General features: G+C 41.3%; 1 protein-coding gene across 1 annotated transcript in view; it reads right to left on the bottom strand.

Annotated features, from left to right (window-relative positions):
- Nucleotides 1–6359, bottom strand: part of ACSL1 (acyl-CoA synthetase long chain family member 1) — a 36084-nt gene extending 29725 nt beyond the window's left edge. Inside the window, exon 1 of the mRNA XM_053459314.1 lies at nt 6211–6359. The gene's annotated coding sequence lies outside the window, so the exon portion shown is untranslated. The remainder of the gene's footprint in view (nt 1–6210) is intronic.
- Nucleotides 6360–22500: the final 16141 nt, after the last annotated feature.

Here is a 22500-nt window from a genome sequence, read left to right as displayed (position 1 = left end):
TTAAAGGCTTCATGCTGTGTATTAAGCCTCAAAATCCTCCTAAGGATTGTGAAGATAGCCTCTTCCTATCCGAGATATACGCATCCAAACTGTACCTCTGGCAACCGTGTCCTTCGTTAAGAAGCGTAACATATATGCAGACATAAGCATAGATATTTTTGATACATGTGATAAGGAACGTATAAAACCCACATTCTGAAGCCAGTAAATGTGGTATTTTAGAACACACCAATGTGAGTCGATATCTTAATCCTTGGACAGCTAAAGATAGATTATGAAACTAAAAGTTTCCTCTCATGTCTAAAATAAGCAGTCAAAGGAAAAGATGGCGTTGCAAGATTTTCATTCTGCCCTCAGCCTGTAACCACTAGCTTTACATGATTCACCCCCCCCCCCCACACACACACACAAAGCAACATTTTCTAAATAGAAAGAAGTTATTTAAATGTATCCGTGAAAGAGGAACGGTAGAAACATGATAATGTCAAGTTGAAAAAAAAGAAGGAACCTTTTCCAACTACCTTGTTAAACATCTGGAAATATTTCCAAGTTCCATTTAACAAATAATATGTGCAACTAATCACTGTGGCACTGGTCTGATGTCACTATACGAAGGGTTAAAACACCACATGAGTTACACAGGAGTTGTCACAGAAGGGATTCACCCAGACCAATCACATGGCATCGTTTGTCATCAGCTGTGCAATAGTTACAGGTCTCTTGTGATTTGCACCATCTTCATCCCTAAAGTACCAAACCAGAAACCAAGGCTCACCTAGTTTCCACTTTTTTTGGACAATGTAGTCAACAGCAGGACAAAAGCATCTAGCAGCACATGGAAAATTACAAGCTGCCCGTATAGGGTTGGTGTGTGTTTATATAGTGAAGGAAAAAATTATTTGAACCCTGCTGATTTTGTACGTTTGCCCACTGACATGATCAGTCTACCTACCAATTTAATGGTAGGTTTATTTGAACAGTGAGAGACAGAACAAAAAAAAATCCAGAATAACGCATTTCAGATAAGTTATACATTGATTTGCATTTTACTCAGTGAAATAAGTTTTTGCTTCACTATCAATCAGCAAGATGTCTGGCTTCCAGGTGTCTTTTATACAGTTAACGAGCTGAGACTAAACGCACTCTTTTAAAGGGAGCGCTCCTAATCTCAGCTTGATAAAAGTTACCTGTCCACAGAAGCAATCAATCAGATACCAAACTCTCCACCATAGCCAAGGCCAAAGAGCTGTCCAAGGATGTCAGGGACAAGATCGTTGACCTACACAAGGCTGGAATGGGCTACACGACCATCGTCAAGCATCTTGGTGAGAAGGTGACAACAGTTGGTACGATAATTCGCAAATAAAAGAAACACAAAATAGCTGTCAATCACCCTCTGTGGCTCCATGCAAGAATGGTGAGGAATCAGCCCAGAACTACATGGGGGGATCTTGTCAATGATCTCAAGGCAGCTGGGACTAAAGTCACCAAGAAAACAATTGGTAACACAATACGCCCTTAAGGACTGAAATCCTGCAGAGCCCTCAAATTCCCCCTGCTCTGAATGATTCAGAGGAGAACTGGGTGAAAGTGTTGCGGTCAGACGAGACCAAATCCGAGCTATTTGGCATCCGCTCAACTCGCCTTGTTTGGAGGACGAATGCTGCCTATGACCAAGAACACCATCCCCACCGTCAAACATGGAGGTAGAAACATTATGCTTTGGGGGTGTTTTTCTGCTAAGGGGACAGGACAACTTCACCGCATGAAAGGGATGATGGATGGGGCAACGTACCGTGGGTGAGAGCCTCCTTCCCTCAGCCAGGATATTGAAAATGGGTCATGGATGGGTATTCCCGCATGACAATGACCCAAAACACACGGCCAAGGCAACAAAGGAGTGGCTCAAGAAGAAGCACATTAAAGGTCCTGGAGTGGCCTAGCTGGTATCCAGACTTTAATCCCATAGAAAATCTGTGGAGGGAGCTGAATGTTCGAGTTGCCAAACGTCAGCCTAAAAACCTTAATGACTTTGAGAGGATCTGCAAAGAGGAGTGGGACAAAATCCCTCCTGAGATGTGTGCAAACCTGGTGGCCAACTACAAGAAATGTCTGATCTCTGATTGCCAACAAGGGTTTTGCCACCAAGTACCAAGTCATTACTTTTGCAAAGGGGTCAAAAGTGCAAATCAATTCATAACTTATATGAAATGCATTATTCTGGATTTTGTTTTTATTCTGTCTCTCACTGTTCAAATAAACCTACCATTAAAATAATATACTGATCATCTATGTCAGCGGGCAAACATACAAAAAATGTCATTCACACACAAGCCAGTGAACTGATTAATATATATAAAAACAAAAGCAACATTGCTATTATGCCCATGGAGACAACTTTGGAACTCTGAACAGTTAAATCTACGCGAAAAAAGGTTAGGATTTAAAAAATTCTAAACTTTATTATAAGGCTAATTTACACTACTTTCCTTTCTAGTTCTTTCTTAAAATGCTGTCAGACAGCCGCATATTAAAAAAACAAAAAAAAAAACACCCGATCTGTTATGATACTGCCTTGTGCTAAACAATAGAACTGCTCAGTCTTAATCCCCCAGCCGGACACCGACAAATGAAAGTCTATAGGAGAACAACTTCAATAGATAAACAGGCTTTCATTATAACTGCCATAAAAAAAAAAAATTAACAGCCCGGTGTGATCCCCACTTTCCTACAATGGCAGCTTCCAGGTCGGCAGAAAAAAGGAAGCTCAGTGGAACGAAGTGGAAATGCTCTACTGGATGAACGGCCAAAAAAATCCCACAGAAACACTCCAAAATCTTGTGGAAACCCTTCCCAGAAGAGTGGAAGCTGTTATAGCTGCAAGGTGTGTGGGGGGGGGGCAAAATACAGATTAATGTACTTATCTACTTAGAAAGGCTCCTCCACACAGCTGAATGTTGTCAATTTACAAGTAAACTTAAGTGCTAGCCTGTGTGTGAAGACGCAAAAAGGTCATCATTTGAAGTAGTTTATGAATGTCTTAATTATTCACTGCAACCTACACTCAGACTATTACAATGTTCTGTGCTGTGTCATATTTCACTTATTACAGCCTATTCTGAACAAAACAAATGCCATGACCCAAGAATCTGGAAGTGCTTGAAAGTCTGGGCACTGGAAAAGGAAAGGCAGAGGCGCACAGAAAGAAAGTGAAAATAGCGCTTCAGTGAGTCACTAGTAAAAAAAGGTGGTAGGAGAAAAAAGAATTTCCAAACTACAAAAACTGTAGACAAAAAAATACAGATATTAGTATATCAGTAATAAGTGAGGTATTTACACAACCACTCAAAAGTTTAGGGTAATTTAGAAGCGTCCTTGTTTTTGAAAGATAAGCAAATTTTGTCATTAAAACATGAAACGGATCAGAAATCCAGCACAGACGGGGTTAATGTTGTAAATGACTATTGTAGCTGGAAACAGCCAATTTTTTATGGAAAATCTTCATAGACGTACAGAGGCCCTTTATCACTCCTGTGTTCCAATGGCACATTGTGTTCGCTCCTCCAGGTTTTAATTTAAAAGGTTAACTGATCATTAGAAAATTATTTTGCAGTTATGTTACAGCTGGAAGATTTGACTTCCATGAAAAAAGCCAAGTGACCCCAAACTTTTGAATGGTAGCGTAGATGCAGATCTCATTGTAATACAGTCCCTAACTCATAAAAACCAGGAGATTTTGGACTGAAGAATAATCCGTGTAATAGCATTCTAAATAGGCGGTTTATGTTTTCTATAAACATCAAGTCAGACACCCAGTCACAACTCTATAAAACTCAAAAAAGGGGAAGAAAAACCATAAAAAAATTTAAATTAATATTGGTTGCGTCACACCTAATAACCTATGATGGTCATCTACTTTTCTTCAAAAAAAGCAAAAAAATAACTATTTTAATAGAGTCACAGCCATTCACGTCTCAGTATGGATAAGAACATACAAACTATGGAAACATTCAGTTTATTATGTATTGGGTTCTGTTAATGGTCACAAATTATATATTTTTTTTAGAAAACAACATGTATATTACAGCCTAATTCTTGTACAATGCATACCAGATCAAGGAAATATATATAAATAAATACACCTGTCAGTTACAATGAAGATATTTCATGCTCTCAGTAAACAAGTTACTCAAGGGGCAGAGTTTGGCACAGTAAATTGCCAGCTACACCAGGTGCTTCCAAAATAGGATGACCAAACTGCGGCCAACAGGTTTCACCTTAATACAATTCAAGGGGGGGCACGTGAATGTCATGCCCCGTAAGTGTCAGCCCAACTGTGCAAGAAAATAGTGATCAGCTGGCAAGCACGCCCTGGTACTTAAAGGCGATATCTTGGTTACAGGGACTTTGTAACCAGCTATCAGATCACGAAGGATCAAAGGGCTTTTATTCCCCTAGGCAGAAGGCGAGTATTGAGTATATGACTTCCTTAGACAAAGGCACAAGAAACTCCATCACTGTCAGAAAGAAGGCAATTTGGGATTCCCTACCCATCTGGAGCCCAGTTAAGCCAATACCACCATCTCTATACCAGTAGAATAAGTTGGGCTATCATACAAAATATTTAGAAGCCTGGCCAGGTACTTCCTAAAGGAAATATGCTGATTGATATGCATCGATAACAATTAATCTGCGAGCTTGTTATTGTTTGATGTCGCAAATTCCCCAGACATACAACAAAAAAAAGCGCCTACCAGGATAGCAAGAGATTAACGTCACAAATATCTACAACGCTGTGATTGACGCGTCAATGGATCGTTTAGACTGACCAATCACATTACTGGAGAAGCGTTGCATTCTCAGCGCGAGAATCCAAAACTTATACCAATACTGCGGGCGACATAATGATTAGAATTCAACGTTATCCCTTTAGTCCAGACATTCGGAATACTCGAGTATTGATATCTGAAGGATCAGCTAGGTGGCACCCACCACTTAAACATCATATTACTGCGACAGAGTATAAAGTGTGATGAAAGTGAAGTTCTGATCCATTGCAGGGCAAATTGCTAAATGTGGTGCAGTTGCCTTGGAAACCAACTTAATGTTCTTGCCGACTGCACCACATTTAGCACTTTGACCTGAATGGTCTGATTGTGAAATATTAAACCGCAGCAGCACATGCGACACGCCTGCATATAAACAAGCTGCTTCCACAGAGTTGCAGAGAGAGGTCATTAAAAACAAAAAGAAGCCCCAAAAAACCCCGTGTAAAATAAACAGCTGCTTCCTCCTGTAACCGATGTGACGACACGGAGGAAATATGTCTCAGAAGTCTCCCCACTGATTGAAGCGGGTACTTCGCCGATCTATCAATATTAGTCTTTATTAAGCGCCAACATATTCCGCAGCCGTGTACAAGTAATACATAATAAATAAGAAACAGCAGGAGCCGCAGACCCTGCCCAGGAGCTTGCAATCTAGTCTTAAGCCACTCATTCATACAAAGTTTCTTGAAAGGATGGTGAGAGCTCAGCTCAAGTGCTTACAATCTAATATTTTAAGTCTATAAATGTAACCACGCAAAGGAGGACTTCACATGTAAACTAAAATACAAGTCCTCGCAGCAGCACACTGTATACCCAACCCACTGGGACCAGTATAATCACACAAATACCAGTCTGATCATACAAGGCAGCATGCGTACAATCACATGAGCTGCGTTAAGAGATCGCACAGCATACTCCAGCTACTAGATCGGGATTTAAAGGGAAATGCGGAGATCTGGTAATCACTGCAGCGACATTCAAACAGTGGGGGGCTGGGGAGCAATCCCGGGCAGGGAAACCCCCCCTCGTGTGATATACAGTACCGGGGACACTCCTCGGTGGGCACCCGTCGAGGCTAGCACTGTCCAGGACAGACCGGCACGCCGCATGGAAAGCAACGTTTCGGACACGTACCTCACCGGCAACAAACGGAGCCGTTCCTCCCAATATGACTTAACCCTATGTGCTGCTGCGCTATACATTGGCATCCTCAGCTCCACCTCTTTATATCAGAGGCTACCTATAGAGCGAAGACTTGCCCCAGGCCTCACATGGCTGCTCGTGTAGCCGGCCACATGCATTACACGAGCGCTGCATGCAGCTGACCAGCCGCCGCTCGGACACACAGCGTTATGATTCCGCGTCCGGTCCGCAGACCTACCTTCACCGAGACAGAGAGACAGCATGCATTCCCCAGCAGGCTGGGCTGTTTATATACCCGCACGGGTCTGGGCCGTGTTATACAGAGTCCACGCACCGCCCCGGCCCGTCTAATGCACAGCGTCCACGCACCGCCCCGGCTTGCAGGGCTCATCTGCATATACCGCCTCTACCGGGCTCTTCGCTCCCCTACACATCACCGCCCCTTCCCGCCCTCTGCTTGTCATTCCTCCCAGAGATCACGCCTCGTTCCCGTGGGGGTCCGCCGCGCACAACGCGAACTCTGGTCGTGGGCTGGTTACGGAGACTTTTTGGGAATGCCGAATGTGATGTCACGGGAAACACGTGCAATCCAACAAGTGACGAGAAACATTACTTTTCTATGCCATACACCTCCAGACTGTCTCTTTACACACCTCAGCCCATACCTCCAGACTGTCTCTTTACACACACCTAAACCCATACCTCCAGACTGTCTCTTTACACACTTACAACCATAACTCCAGACTGTCTCTTTACACACCTCAACCCATAACTCCAGACTGTCTCTTTACACACCTCAGCCCATACCTCCAGACTGTCTCTTTACACACCTCAACCCATACCTCCAGACTGTCTCTTTACACACACCTAAACCCATACCTCCAGACTGTCTCTTTACACACCTCAACTCATACCTCCAGACTGTCTCTTTACACACCTAAACCCATACCTCCAGACTGTCTCTTTACACACTTACAACCATAACTCCAGACTGTCTCTTTACACACCTCAACCCATACCCCTAGACTGTCTCTTTACACACCTCAACCAAGACCTCCAGACTGTCTCTTTACACACCTCAACCAAGACCTCCAGACTGTCTCTGTACACACAACCATAACTCCAGACTGTCTCTGTACACACTTAAAACCATACCTCCAGACTGTCTCTTTACACACCTCAAACCATATCTCCAGACTGTCTCCTTTAACACACTTTAAAACCATACCTTCAGACTGTCTCTCCTGATGTCTCTTTTTTTAGGCGCTCAGAATGTTTGCTGGGTGTAAGAAAGTCACGGTGTTCTACAACCATATTAGTCACCATAATGTGTGTAGAAAACCCAGGAAATGCGTTTAGAAATTGAATGCATGAAATGGCTGCTTCAGCCATCTTTGCACTTCATATAACTTGGTTGCCACCTTTTTCATAAAGAGCCATGATTGTGCGACGGTGAGGGTGGAACCACAAAATGTGCATGACCTCACTCATACCTACCCAACTCACTCCCATCACACCACTCCTATGGCACCCAGCCATAGCATCTAACGCCCATTACACTTTACCAACACACCTCCATTCTCCAAACCCAGCCATCACACTCACTCCCTCCTCTCTCTGGTCTTGAGCAGAGCCAGCTGATGCAAAATGGTATGGAGCAGACCAGAGGGAGCGGGAAAAGACAGGCATTTCAAAACAGACACTCGGGGGAGAATTGAGAGAATGGTCCCTCATCTCTGTCTGCTTGGACCCCTTACGAGAAGTCGGGGCTCCTGTTTCTGGGCTTGGTGCTGGTAGTTGAAGAGGGAGCTTCACCCCAATGAGGAAGCTTGCTCCCCACTCTCTCGCCACAGAAAAATACCAGCTGTGGGGAAAGCTTGATTCTCAGGCCTGGAGGATTTTACGTCGCAAGAAGCACAAGGTGCCTTTTGGTCAGGGCCGGCCCTACAATGGAGCCGACTGGGGGGGGGTAGTTTTGACTACCAAAAGCAGGGCCGGCCCAAGACTTAATGCCCAGGCGGCATTAAGTCTTGGGCCGGCCCTGCTTTTGGTAGTCACAAAAAGTGCGCTAATCCGGACACATGCCTCGAGGTCTGTATAGATTGAGGAGTACACCTTAAATGCAATATGGCAGAGCAGATAGCCCCTAAACAACAATAGCACTAAGAACTTTCTTGTATGTTTTCTCCCTTACCTGGATTTCTAGCTGGTTAATTGAGGATCAAGTTTTTTATAATGCCAACTATGAAAACCTGGGAACGTTCTAAATGATCTGACCCTGAGACTCTTCAAATATTAACCTCTTAATAGCCCAATGTGAAGATTCTTCGTAGTGACTCGACAAAAGTGTTACCCAAATGGGTTTCATACAGAAACCTGTCCTTTTCGTTATTTAAAGATGGACTTAATTGAGTCACCTACATTCAAGCAGGCATATCAAACATAACATACTGGTAGCAAAAGCACTAATCAGGATATCATCAGATCAATGAAGAGTATAAGTGAGTTAGCTAATGACTATGTGGCCCTGAGAATCTGTCCCTTCACGGAAGACCATGAGATTGGAGCAAAAACCCTGAGTTCCCATGTATGCAATAATGGGCTTGGGCCGTAACGACAATTATTTTATTTTTCCTTTTTCCCCCTGATGGTTTGCATTTTTTGTTCATGCATGTAAGCCCATTATTTGTTTGACTGATTTTTTTTTTGTTCATTTTCAATTTATAATGTATGCCTTGACATTGTAGTCTTTTATAATAAACACTAAGGCCTTACAGTAACAGGCACGTGCTAATATCTTATTCTCACAAACGCTAACACCTTACAGTAACACACACTCGATAACATTCTGCACTCATGTACACACAAATGCTAACACCATACGCTAATACACACTCATACTAATGCCATACTGTAACATAAACAACACTATACATGCTAGCACCACTCTTATCCATAAACACACACATACACTGGCTAACACTATACATAAAGTTACACGCTCTAACACTATGGACATATGCACACTGAATCTGGCACTACAATACAGGAGACATACTGACTCTGGAACACTATACATTTACACACATACACTGACTCTAGCACTATACAAATACACACACATACACACTGTCACTACAGTTTACATACTCACACACTCCAGCACTATCCATATACAAACTGACTCTGGCACTACAGTATACACATACACACATACCCCAGCACTATACATATGTACACAAACACACTGACTCTGACAGTACAGTAGACAGTATATACACTATCTCTAGCACTATACATATACACACATACATTCTGATTGTTACTTTCGCAATACACGCACTTAGGTACACTACTCCCCCACCCCCCCTTCACCTCGTTGAGACAAGCCACACCGCTGCGTATCTTCTTTCATTGTTAATCCGGCACACTAGGCTTTCCTGCGGGGGGGGGGGGGTGAGGCGAGTGTTGTGTATTTTGTGACCCCGCTGGGAGCCTTACGCTACACCACGCCCCGCAGGAAAGCATAACAAAACCCTGGGTGTTTTCTAGTCGCCATGGCGACCTGGCACCCAGGGTTTGTGGAGCCCTGCAAGTTTTGCAGCTTCACTCTGCAATAGGTAGAGAGACTTCAAAAGACTGCAGCGCAAGTTGCAGTCCCTGTTGGACCTTCACAAAACTGTATGGCTGATGGAGGATGAGGTGGAGGAGATCAAAGAGAACCTCAAAAGGAACCCATGTGAATTATCTTTCATGCCAAAGTGGAGAATCTTGAGAAGAAAGATACAGCTCTTTCTTCTACAAGATGCTTCACTCCACATAGCTGCTACATAACCTAGGTATAGTGAGGCAAGGGAAAGAAGAGGTACAAGAAAAACCTTAACTCCCCAATTACAGTGAAGGAACTGCACATTTCTGCTTAATCCGTTAGGAATGACCAGAGGGGCAACCCTATCTAAAGCCTAACACAGGTTCCTTCTAGCAAGGTGTACCTAATAAAGTGGCCAGTGAGTGTATGGGGCTGGTGTCCAATATTTCCAGGGCTGCTTTTAATTCCCAGTTTGGCCTTGCATGCCTATGCCACCTCTGCCCCCTAAACAGCCTGCCTGTGCCATCTCTGCCCCCCAAACATTCAATCGTTTACTCACCTATCGCAACAGATTTGTCTGGTCCGGGGGCCAGCCAACTAGGGCCGTGTTGCTGATTGGACACTAGCTCTGTCTGTCAAATTAACCAACAATGATATTTTTCCTGAGAACATTATCACAATTTATGGCTTCTAGTTTATCGATTTTCAGAATTAAACACTTATACACAATATATATATCTTGCAACACTAGGATATCACAAGATAACTGAAATAATCCAAATACACAACAAGCCAGACACTGGAAAAACCAAATCAGAGAATAACAGCTGATCATTCTTGATGGTCATTGTTGTGTTTGTGAGTTTTTCTTCCTATTATTTTTTATCACTATTGTATCTTCAGCCACTGGGTTTTTTCTTCGTCATTGTCTTATTCAACAAGGAAATATGCTGTTTCTCTGCTTGTCCCACCAAAGCTCTCAAGGAGGTCCACAGGTTAGGGGATGTTATGTCACTTGCCTTTGTATCCATCTATGATAAAGGTATATCTTGATACATATAAATATAAGAATATTACTTCCAGAATTACCAGAAAAGGTTTGATAGTTAAAGCATTTTTTATTGTATTATTTTTGAGTAAAAACATGTTTATTCGCTTAGAGAGTGAAATTGTTACCTAAGTGGAACAGCACCTCTAAATACAAATCTTCTTGGTTGTCCAAGTTAAAGAATAAAATCATGATGTTTTTGTCCTGTTGGGATCTTTGTTGTATGTCACTCCATTTTCTTCCACATTGCTATACCACTTTCTCCACATTCATCTCCACTTCTCCCTCGCATACCTATTCATTTACTTGTTTTGATTTTTCTATAGCCCAACATCAAAATAGAAAATCCTGACATTGACGTTGGTGGGCAAATAGCCACTGCAGTGAAACAAAAACGGTATAACGTACACAGCATATAAATAATTCATTGTGGAAAGATCTCTTTTAGATTTCAAAAGACTAAAGCACTGAGAAATCTGTACATGAACAAAGTACAAATATTTAGACACAGGTGCATGATAATGGAAACATTAAAGCTGTAAAGGCAGCAATATATGTCTTCACCATCTTCAGCCTGTCATAATAAAGGGCCATACTTTGTTGCATGCTGAAGTAACCCCAAGGGCCTTATTGATTAGGGGAGCCTTACTAGAGTCTAGATGCAGGATATCTTTACCTTAGCGTTCCAGTGCAGGTCACTTTTATTGTCAGTAAAAACTTCCGGTTGACATAACATTCCAAAAGGGTTACTGACGATGTAAGTGATCTACAAGGAAACTCCAAAGGGGCCATTCATGTTCAGATGTTTTTACAGATGTTATTTTATTTACACTGCCATTACACGCTGCCTTTATACACACACCTGCCCATAAACATACATATACTGCCTTTACATACATCTGCCCATACACGCTGAACTTACACACACCTGCCCATTAACAGGCATATACACATACACTGCCGTTACACACTGCCCTTATACACAACTGCCCATTAACAGGCATATAGATATAAACTGCCCTTACACGCAGATACACATACACTGCCCTTACACACCCCTGACTTTACATACACCTGCCCATTAAATGCAAATACACATACACTGTCCTTACATGCTGCCTTTACACACACCTACCAATTAACACACATATGCACATACATTGCCCTTATACACCAGCTTACAAACACAGAAATAACTACACTGTTCTTACACACACCTGCCCATACATACACACACAATCACAAACCCACACATATGTACACTTGCACTGCCCTTACACCCCTTTCTCCCCATCTCTTACCTTTCTCATGCTCCATCCTGTGGTGTGATCTCCACAACCAGTCATGCAGCTGTGCGCCACCCTTCCTACTGCTAGACACCAGGAACAGGTAGAATCAGTGGGGGGTATCAAGAGGAATCCCCTGAACAGGACCATTGTGGCCCTCTATTCAGGGCTTCAATGTAGGATCTTAAAAGGCCCTTTGGTGCCCATTAGGGCTCTTTGAAGGGGAACTCCCACCCCCCTGCCCAAAGTTTTTTTAAAAATAAAGAATTAAGTATATACAGTCCTGTGAAAAAGAAAGTATATCCTCATTGAATACTATGGTTTTACAAATCAGGACATAGTAACAACCATCTGTTCCTTTGCAGGTCTAAAAATTAGGTCAATACAACCTCAGACGAACAACAGCACATGACATATTATACCGTGTCATGATTTATTCAACAAAATAAAACCAAAATGGAGAAGCTATATGTGAAAAACTAAGTACCCCCTTACTGCTTCCACAGGAATTAAGATGCTAAGTAGCAGACAGGTGCTGCTAATCAAATGCCATTGATTAATTGATCATAAGCAAGTGTGACCACCTCCATAAAAGCCAAATTTGTAGCAGTTTGCTGGTCTGGAGCATTCAGGTGTGTGCGATGGAGCATGCAATCATTAGGGTGCCTTGTAATACCAAAAAGGCCACAAATTGTTGTTGCTTCGCGCAAGAGGAGTCTGACATCATCAGTGGATGTCACTTCCCTTTTTGGTTCGTGGTTTGGCTGGGAGAAGTGATGCTGGAGTGCGTTAAGGACTGAAGAGACTGCAGCCTGTGCACACAGAGGGAATCAGGATGCAAGGACACCCATGGAAAGCTTTGGGTAAGTTTTCCAACACACTGCCTTACCTAACACAAGCTAGTTAAGCACACAACACTAGGTACCCTACTGACTACACAGCTATACCACATAAACAATGGCAGCACCCCTTTAAAGTTTGTGCTAATAACATTTGCTAGTGATTCTGTAATTATGGTATATATGACCATACAAATCTAAGTTGTTTGTTATGACACTGATTGCTTATTTTTGCCAACATTGTCATTTTGAAATAATTTGCTCCCTAATGCAGTGACATGTTCTTACATGCAGCCATTTAGATAAAAAGGCATATATGGACACACCTTTTTGTTTTAGCACCCTTCATTGAAACTCACATAGACATTCCTCTCCACGGTGAAAACGGACCTGTATTTTAAAGCTGTTCTCATACATTTGTCTAAGCTTTAAAATTTCATGAAATGTAAAAAACCCTGAGAAGTGTTTATTTCATAATTGAACAGAGAATATTACATTTCACAGTTTTCTCATCAACATGTGTTAACTCTGAAAATTCTGTACTTATCTGCCTACATCAAACATACAAAGCTTTTCTACTTCAGCCAGCGAGGAGAATGTTGGAATGCAAAATCCTTTCTTAGGCGTTGAATTACTATTATGTTTTATGATGCCTTCAATGTGATCATTTAACAAGCAATAAAAGCTTTAATCTACTTTTACAACAGAGTCTTCGAGAGTCTTCACAAAACACTAACATCACCTGGCGAAATGTAGGAATCAGGTGCTATAAAATAGCTGAGCAGCGATAGGGGGCCCCGGTTTCATATAAATCCATCAAAGTCAAGAATGTAAAAATGTTGTTTATGTACCATTGGAATATCAAAACACCCTCAGGTACAAATGACATTACATTAAATACTAAATAATTTTTCGTGTGCACATCTCAACTCTAAATTTATAACAAACATTTGATACACTTTGGGACAAAACTCTAAACTGTTTGCTTCAGCTATTCTGAGGAATATAACAATATAACTTAAGAAACACTATCCCTATTACCTAATAGGTTGGCGTGTCCAATAATATATCTATAATCTAGCACTTCTCAAACACTTTGTAGCTGGAGAACACTTTTGCAATGTTTATAGTTATATGCCCATATGCAAAGGTCACAAAAACTATATCATACCTCCCAACATTTCAAAATGTGAAAGAGGGACATCGGAATTTACCGATACAAGCAATTGCACTTCACAATGTCGCGCTCGCATCGCCACTTAAAACGCGCTTCGTTTTTGTCAGCAGTCATGCATATTAAAAATAACCAACACATTGAATTGAATTCCCAAGAAGCTCAGCCAGACATATTACTTCCATGATGCTGGCTGACCGTCATTGGAAGTGCAGCAACAGTAAAGCTGCAGATGCTAGCTGTGAGCAAAAATTCCCATGATTCTCAGCCAGCCAGGTGTCCACCATAATGCTGGCTGAGCATCATTGGAAGAGTAGTCCACAGCAGCAGAGATTTGTTTAAATGAAAAAAGACTAATGTTAGCCTCCCTCCCAGGACCCTTACACACTGCCCATAAACACACATATACACATACACTGCCCTTACACACACCTGCCCCTGCCCATAAACACACGTATACACATACACATACACTGCACACACATACACATACATGTACACTGCCCTTACACACACATACATGTACACTGCCCTTACACACACATACATGTACACTGCCCCTACACACACCTGCCCATAAACACACGTATACACATACACTGCCCTGACACACACATATATACACGTTCAGTGCCCTTACACACACATATACACATACACACATATACACGTACACTGCCCTTGCACACACACATATACACGTACACTGCCTGTACACACACACATGTACACTGCCCTTACACACACACATACATATACATGTACACTGCCCTTACATACACATACACATACATACACATACATAAACATACACTGCCCTTACACCCCTTCCTGGTCTGCGTTTCCTAATGCTGGGTCGACTAGAGGGAGATCGTGATCTCCCAGCTAGTCTGCAGGCTGCAGCTGCAAAATCGGGACTGTCCCGCGTAAAACGTGACAGTTGGGGGGCATGCTATATGGACAAATGTATTGGGACGCCTGACCATTACACCTGCATGGGCTTTTATGACATCGCATTCTAAATACATAGACATTAATAAGTTGGTCCATCCTTTGCAGCTATAACAGTTTCCACTCTTTTGGAGAGTTTCTGTGGGAATTTTTGCCCATTCATCCAGCAGAGCATTTGTGAGGTCAGACACTGATGTTGGATGAGAAGGCCTGGCTCCCAATCTCTAAGTTTCAGTTCATATAAACAAAGTTAAAAGCATAGCATTTATTTCCTCCATGTACCTGCTCACGGTTTCTATCATTGCATTGGAATATGACAGTATATGTCTATTGTAGCATATACAAGAGTGATGTATGCCCCAGATCTCCAACTCTTCCAAATGCACGCCAGGCACAGGTAAAGCGTGTGGGAATTGTTTGCGTGGAACCTCTCTCCATGCTGATATCCTAGAGAATATTATGCCAGGACCTTTGAAGCTCTACTATATTAAATCACAAGTAATTGTCTGCTTTTGATCTAAATTCAGTTGGTGAATTAAGCAATTTAATAACTTACTCATTTCTTAACAGGATGCTGAATGCGGTATCAAGGAGGATGCGGCTTGATCGGTAAATAACTTTATATAATTATGAGAGTTCAGCTGCAGTTACCGAAAAAGTGATAACCATAATACTTTTATGAGGTTGATTATTTTGTACCCATGCTATAGGGTTGTACCCCCACCTACTACACACACTCTGGTATACCTTGTGTTAGATACTAAAGTGCAGTTGATTAACTTGGGGTTTTCAGAGTTAGAAAAAAATAGATACCAATACAATGGTCTAATCAGCAGGAACAGTTCATTGGTTGCTATGGCGATAAGACCACGTTTTAAACTCAGTACCAGAGTAACATTTCAGACTAATCTATGAACTCTGATTTATTTATAGACCATTAACCCCACTTTTAGCATTTCTGTTTTCTCAAGCTACTTAGTCACAAACGTACCTAAATACACTGCGTAATAAAGCCACATACTTTTCACACACAGCTATGGAAAATCTGCAACATTCCTGCTTTCAGGGGAGTTTTTCCTGTATTTAAACAAGGAGACTGCTCTATAGCCTGTTGTCTCTGTAAGTGATGCCATGTTAATATCCTACGGGTAAAAGGTATGTTTATATTCTGAACAGAGATAACAAAAGTGCACTCGTTCCTTTTTCACTCCGATTCTGGAATATATTGGTCTTTGATCAAACACAGAATATAATAGGAATGATGGCGGCATAAGGTATTGTATAAATGTCCTCATTTCTGTTCAATTTAAATGGATTTGTTACCTAGCTTCACAACTATATGGCATGCAGGGAGAGTATTATTATTATTAGTATCATGTATAGTACCATGGAGAAAACATGTTTTGTGTTAGGCTTGAGCCCCATCGGCTTTGGGAGTACAACTCCCATTCATGGGAATTTAAGTCCAACTGTGACAAAAAGCCAAAATCCTCTGATTAACCCTCTTTTACTTTCTATACAAAATAAAGCCAGAAGAGGAACCAAATGAGATTTGTAGCCCAAAATGAGATAAATGGCTTTATTTTAAGTTATATAAGAAAGTAATTAGAATATTAACTTGCTAGAATAAGGAAAGCCGAGAAATGATTCACAAGATCACAGTCTCAGTAAAGCACTGCACTGAGAAACAGCAGACGAATGTCAATTGTAAAGTCTAGTGAACTTAGGAACTAATTATGAAACCAGCAAAGTCAAAGGGTGATGTGCAATTTGTTCATTGCCCCAGTGGGTAAAAGGTCCTTTTCAAGATTAAAACATAATTGCCACCATTTGTCCCTTTATGTGGCAGATTTATATCGCCAGTAAGGTACCTAACAATGTATGCTATTATATTTTTACTTAAAGCAGAAGAGCAGGAAAACCTAAATAACATTCTGCATGGATGTCCCTTAGTTCCAGTTTTCCCAGTGTGACTTATATACAGTAAATCCAGCGCTTGCTATTGTTGTGTGTCACCTTTCCTAAGGGCAATACAAGCCGGAGCTGACATTGATAGTCTCGTATGTGAATCCAGAGTATTACTGAAAATAAAAATGCATTTTGCTCTTTTTCTACACTACGTGTCTTGCCATTTGCAGTATAAATATTTACGTGATTATATTTCATACTGTGTCACGTTGATGCAATAGGTGTGATGTTCCAATCCCCAAGAGGTTTCCGGATCACAAGAACCAGCTTCACGTGGATCATGGGATGAACGGTATTTGTTGTTGGGCATAATTTTGTGCAGAGCTTTACTATAAAAAGGGAGATGTCTTACAGCAATACATATTATTCTAGCTTTTAAAAGGGCTTTGGATTTGATTCATTCATCTACTTAAAATGTAGGGTTTCATCTGAGTATTTTGATAATAATATCCAGGTGGTGAATGGCGAACTCTAGATTTTGCCGCAAGCCTTCCTGGCTTCTGACTTATCAGACATCTATTCAATAAACCGGGGCTTGGTGGTTCTAAAGCTAAAGTGAAAGCCAACCTGCGGTAGCAATTATATACATTTTATTCTCCAAAAATTTTATGCGGCCTGTGGCTTGTGCATCAAGTAACAGAACTCAGAAGCAAACTGTCTTTATGCATCTAACCGGGACCTTCAATTTTCAATAAAGATACACTCCAGCCACCATATGCACTTTAATTTATTTCAATGAGAGTCTTGTTCTGTCACTGATTGGTTCATCCAACCAACCTCGGAAGAGGCATTCCAATGCAATATTGTGTCCCATAAGGTTTTATACTATTATAATTTTGTATAACATTTTAAAGAAGGCACATTAAAGCATTTAAGATGTATTGTTAACTGGATAGGCTATCTGGGCCATTAAGGTGTCGTTTTAAGTACATAGTCATGCAGATTTCCAGGTATTAAGTAGTGGCTGGAAGAAACAACATATGGCATCATGTTGCTGCTGAATAGGTGGTTGAAAAAGGCAGAATATAAAATAAAAAATAGAAAGGTTGGCATCGAAAAAAATATTGCAACTATATATCAATTTAATTTCAGGGAGAATTATTTATTCCAAAGGTTTGGCTTATAAGCGCCACAATAATTACTTTAATTATACAAAACTAGTTTTCACTTGCATACTAACATTCTATGGTAGAACATTGGGTGCATTTACATAAAGACGCACTGGGTGTTATATTTTCACCTGGCATCGATGCCAATATGCATAGCATCCATGTCCTCTAACACAAGGTTAAAATGGCTGAATATCCATAGCTGGTGTTGTTTATGGCAGAGTGTCATTCGAGACTGAATTTAGTGCCAATGATACAGGTACATGGAGAGCACTATTGTTGTTTTGGCTGGTGAGATGGGATAAAGTAAAATGTAGAGAGCAAAGAAGTTAAAGTTATTGTGACAAATAGTAAATTTACAGCAATTATCAAAATGTCTCTTGGAAGTATGTATGCTTCTACTCATTGCAGCACATTTAGCAATTTGAACCAGGCATGTTCATATTCAATCAACAAGCATAACCCCTTTAACTAAACTAAAAGGGTTAATCTAGACGTGGTCAAGAGAACCTGCTGAAGTTGAAACTGAGCATCAGACCATCAGACTTTGAACGTGGCATGGTTGTTGGTGCCAGACGAGCTGGTCTGAGTATTTCACAAACTGCTGATCTACTGGGATTTTCACGCACAACCATCTCTAGGGTTTACACAGAATGGTCCGAAAATATCCAGTGAGCGGCAGTTGTGTGGTAGAAAATGCCTTTTTGATGTCAGAGGTCAGAGGAGAATGGGCAGACTGGTTCGAGATGACAGAAAGGCAGCAGTAACTCAAATAAGCACTCATTACAACCAAGGTATACAGAATACCATCTCTGAACGTACAACATGTCAACCCTATAAGCATATGGGCTACAGCAGCAGAAGACCACACCGGGTGCCACTCCTGTCAGCTAAGAACAGGAAACTGAGGCTACAATTTGCACAGACTCACCAAAATTGGACAATGGAATACTGGAAGAACGATGCCTGGTCTGATGAGTCTCGATTCCCGCTGCGACAGATGGCAGGGTCAAACTTTGGCATAAACAACATGAAAGCATGGATCCATCCTTCCTTGTATCAACAGTTCAGGCTGGTGGTGGTGCAATGGTGTGGGGGACATTTTTTTAGCACACTTTGGGCCCCTTAGTACCAATTGAGCATTGTTTAAACACGACAGGCTACCTTAGTATTGTTGCTGACCATGTCCATCCCTTTATGATCACAGTGTACCCATCTTCCGATGGCTACTTACAGCAGGATAATGCACCATGTCACAAAGGTCACATCATCTCAAACTGGTTTCTTGAACGTGACAATGAGTTCACTGAACTCCGATGGCCTCCACAGTCACCAGATCTCAATCCAACAGAGCACCTTTGGGATGTGGTAGAACGGAAGATTATCATCATGGATGTGCAGCCGACAAATCTGCAACAACAGCGTGATGCCTTCATGTCCATATGGACCAAAATCTCTGAGGAATGTTTCCAGCACCTTGTAGAAAGTGTGCCACGAAGAAAGAAGGTAGTTCTAAATGCAAAAGGGGGTCCCGGTACTAGCAAGGTGTACCTAATAAAGTAGCCAGTGAGTGTATCAAACGGTGGGAAGAGTAGTATGTTTAGTCTGCAATGCAAATTAAGATTCTGGAATCTCAATCCTTCTCAACCATGAAGAAAACATCTGGAGCCTGGAGAACACGGGTCTAAGGATTGGTGTCTTCTTTGGCAACAGCCTTAAGCCCCCTTGAAAATGTCCCTGGGTATCACATTCCTCAGATTGGGTGATTATTATAGATACCAGGGACATTTAGCTGTGTTGCCGATCTGTGGTGTGGAATGGCATTCTGCTAATTTCATTAAGACTGATTGATCACTGAGATACATAGCAGTGATTGTTAAAGTTATATTTCATGATGTTAGCTGGAGTATTTTACCTACCATTGGGATAACCTTTACCGACATTATATTTACAAATGATGACGCATCAAGTATTTTTCTAACGTTCTGTCCCATAAAAAGTATTCAGGTACCCCCAGTCTTAACCTCTAGTTGTCTGACTTTTCTAGTGATCAGTATCTATGCTTGAAACTACCATTATCATAACTTATTTTTTACTATTGTCCACTATAATACTATATACACAAATCATATGTATTAACAGGAAATTACTAGGAATCGGTTTATTTATATTACACATTACCGACATCAACATATATTTAGAATTCAAGTAAAGGGGAACTTCACGTTCTAGATTTTCAATCTAATTTTTACATCTATATACTATCAGTAAGTTAAGGAGTGCCTGACATGTAAATCCAGCCATATCCAGCGAAATGCTCATTCTGTCTAGGTCCTTAAGCAAGATGAAGAAACAAAGTTTGAACTATGGCCACAATATTTGGAAAGAGATTTGGTAACGTGACTTATTAACTAGATTGAGAGAGACAGTCTGTCACAACATGCCCACTGTCAGCCTCTCATTGTGCCCCTTAGTCCTGTCAAAGGGGGTGTTAATGCAGCAAGCATACAAAGAAAGAAGGGAAAACGTAATTGCACAAATACTACTCATCAATATTTTATGCTTATTGTAACCAAGTCCAAATCAACCAAGATACATGTGGAATAATTGCTCCGGGGCCCTTCGGTTGTAGGAGTCCACATACTGTAGCAGACTTATTTATTTAGTAGTAGCCGTGGCTACTCCCCTGCTGCCATAACCTGCGCAGCTTGTAGACTCTGGATAAATGTGAGGGACTGTCAGACATAGCACAGAGGAGCCGGTTCTATAGCAGGTATGTTTATAACGTGATTAATCCAGAGCCAAACTGGATCCTCTCTCCCAGTCTCTTGTGTGCCCAGTTACAGACTGCGCAGGAGCGTGTAGCCTGCCGGTGAAAGGAAGTCAGACCCCAGAAAACAAGGGGGTGTCTTGAAGTACAATGGCTGATAAGCTCCTCTGAACTGATCTAGAGTTGCTAGGTATCTCGTTTTTCCTCCCCTGTGCTGTCTGATACTGTAATACTATGCAAATTATTCCTGATAGGAATAGGACAGTCTTGACCAGCAGTTATTTGCCACTTGCTAATAGCCTTGCCCAACGTCAACAGATGGGCACTTCATGACAAGCATATTCGCAGTGCCTATTCTACAGTGAAACATGGTTTGCCCGCTTAAAGTGACCCAGGCCTTCGATTAGGTAGCACAGAATGTGATGTCAGTGTTTAATATGAACAAGGCCTGACGTCATAAAAGAATGTAGAGGAGTCGGAAATATGCTGTTTTTGGTTTTATTTTATATTCCTTAGGTTCCTTTTGTTTTATCTGTGCCAACCCCAAGGCCCCAAACTCCTTAATCTGCCTTTGATTAAAACCCAGTCATGCACTACCATGGCACACCATCAATTGGACAAACAGTACAACAACTTTGCATAGCAACCAGACAGCAACCTATTGAGATGTTTCAAAGCGATAACCCTAATATTGAACTTTGATGAATATTCATTTATATTGTGTTATTTTTAGGTACATGTGGTTATTGAATGTTAGTGCTGATATATTTATTTTTTTTCTATAAATTGCTCTTGCTTTATTTGTAACCTTGTTCAGCAGGAATTAAAGCACATTTGAATATTTTCTTTAATGCACAGTGGACTGACACGCATTATATGTACTTAAGTACAATGTCACATTTTTTTCTTCTTGGTTTATACCGTATATCTTGCACTAAAAACGTTGATTGCAGTGACATCTGGTACCCGGAACTGATGGCTTTGTCTGGTCACTAAATCAGGATTATCAATCAGAACAGGACCCTGACACTTCATTTAGTAATCAGTCAACCTATAATTCCTACATTTAGAAACTATCAGCCACAAAGAACCTCTTAATTAAAACCGCAGATTTTAGATTAGTATAGCCGTTTAGATGATTTACAGCATATCCACAAAGCACAACAGTATACTTTATATAACCTCAATGCCACCTATGCAAATTTCAAAGTTCAAAATGGAAGAGATTTAAATAAAGATTAATTTATTGTGGGTCTGCATGCAAGCTAAGAGGGAGCAATTTGGGTGAAAGGCACAGAACCAGAACACTGTGTACAGAGAGAAGGTGACATACAGGAACATATGGCAAGGTTAATGTTGAAATGCAAAATGGAGCAGATGAGTGTTGAGGTTAGAAGGTAAGGACGGGGACTTTGAAACTCCTTTGGCACTTGGAAAAAAATATTTGTCGCTAGGAAGAAATGGAAACAATTAAGAGGATTTTTATATTGAACATGTATTACTACATGTCACATCAACCCCCTGAGGCTGGGGACATATGGGGTAGGTTTGAGTTTGGGAGCGGATGGATTCCTGAGGAAATTCCTTTTCTGCCTCCCCAGTCCCCTCTTATGTCTAAGTCACCCTGTGCTCATTCATACACACTGGCTGACTACAAGAAGCCTGTTTGAGGTCACCATTCCATTTCTACTTAGTAGGTGTCTCGAGTAATAAGGGCTTTAGGAAGAGCTGGTAAAGCAACCTCCCACTCCCGCTTGTCTTTTGGGGTGATTAGAAGTATTGCAGGAAGTAGTG

Source organism: Spea bombifrons, chromosome 1, assembly GCF_027358695.1.
Source record: "Spea bombifrons isolate aSpeBom1 chromosome 1, aSpeBom1.2.pri, whole genome shotgun sequence".
NCBI classification, from domain to species: domain Eukaryota; kingdom Metazoa; phylum Chordata; class Amphibia; order Anura; family Pelobatidae; genus Spea; species Spea bombifrons.
Note: the sequence above shows the minus strand (reverse complement) of the source record. Positions and strands in the feature narration are given on the sequence as shown.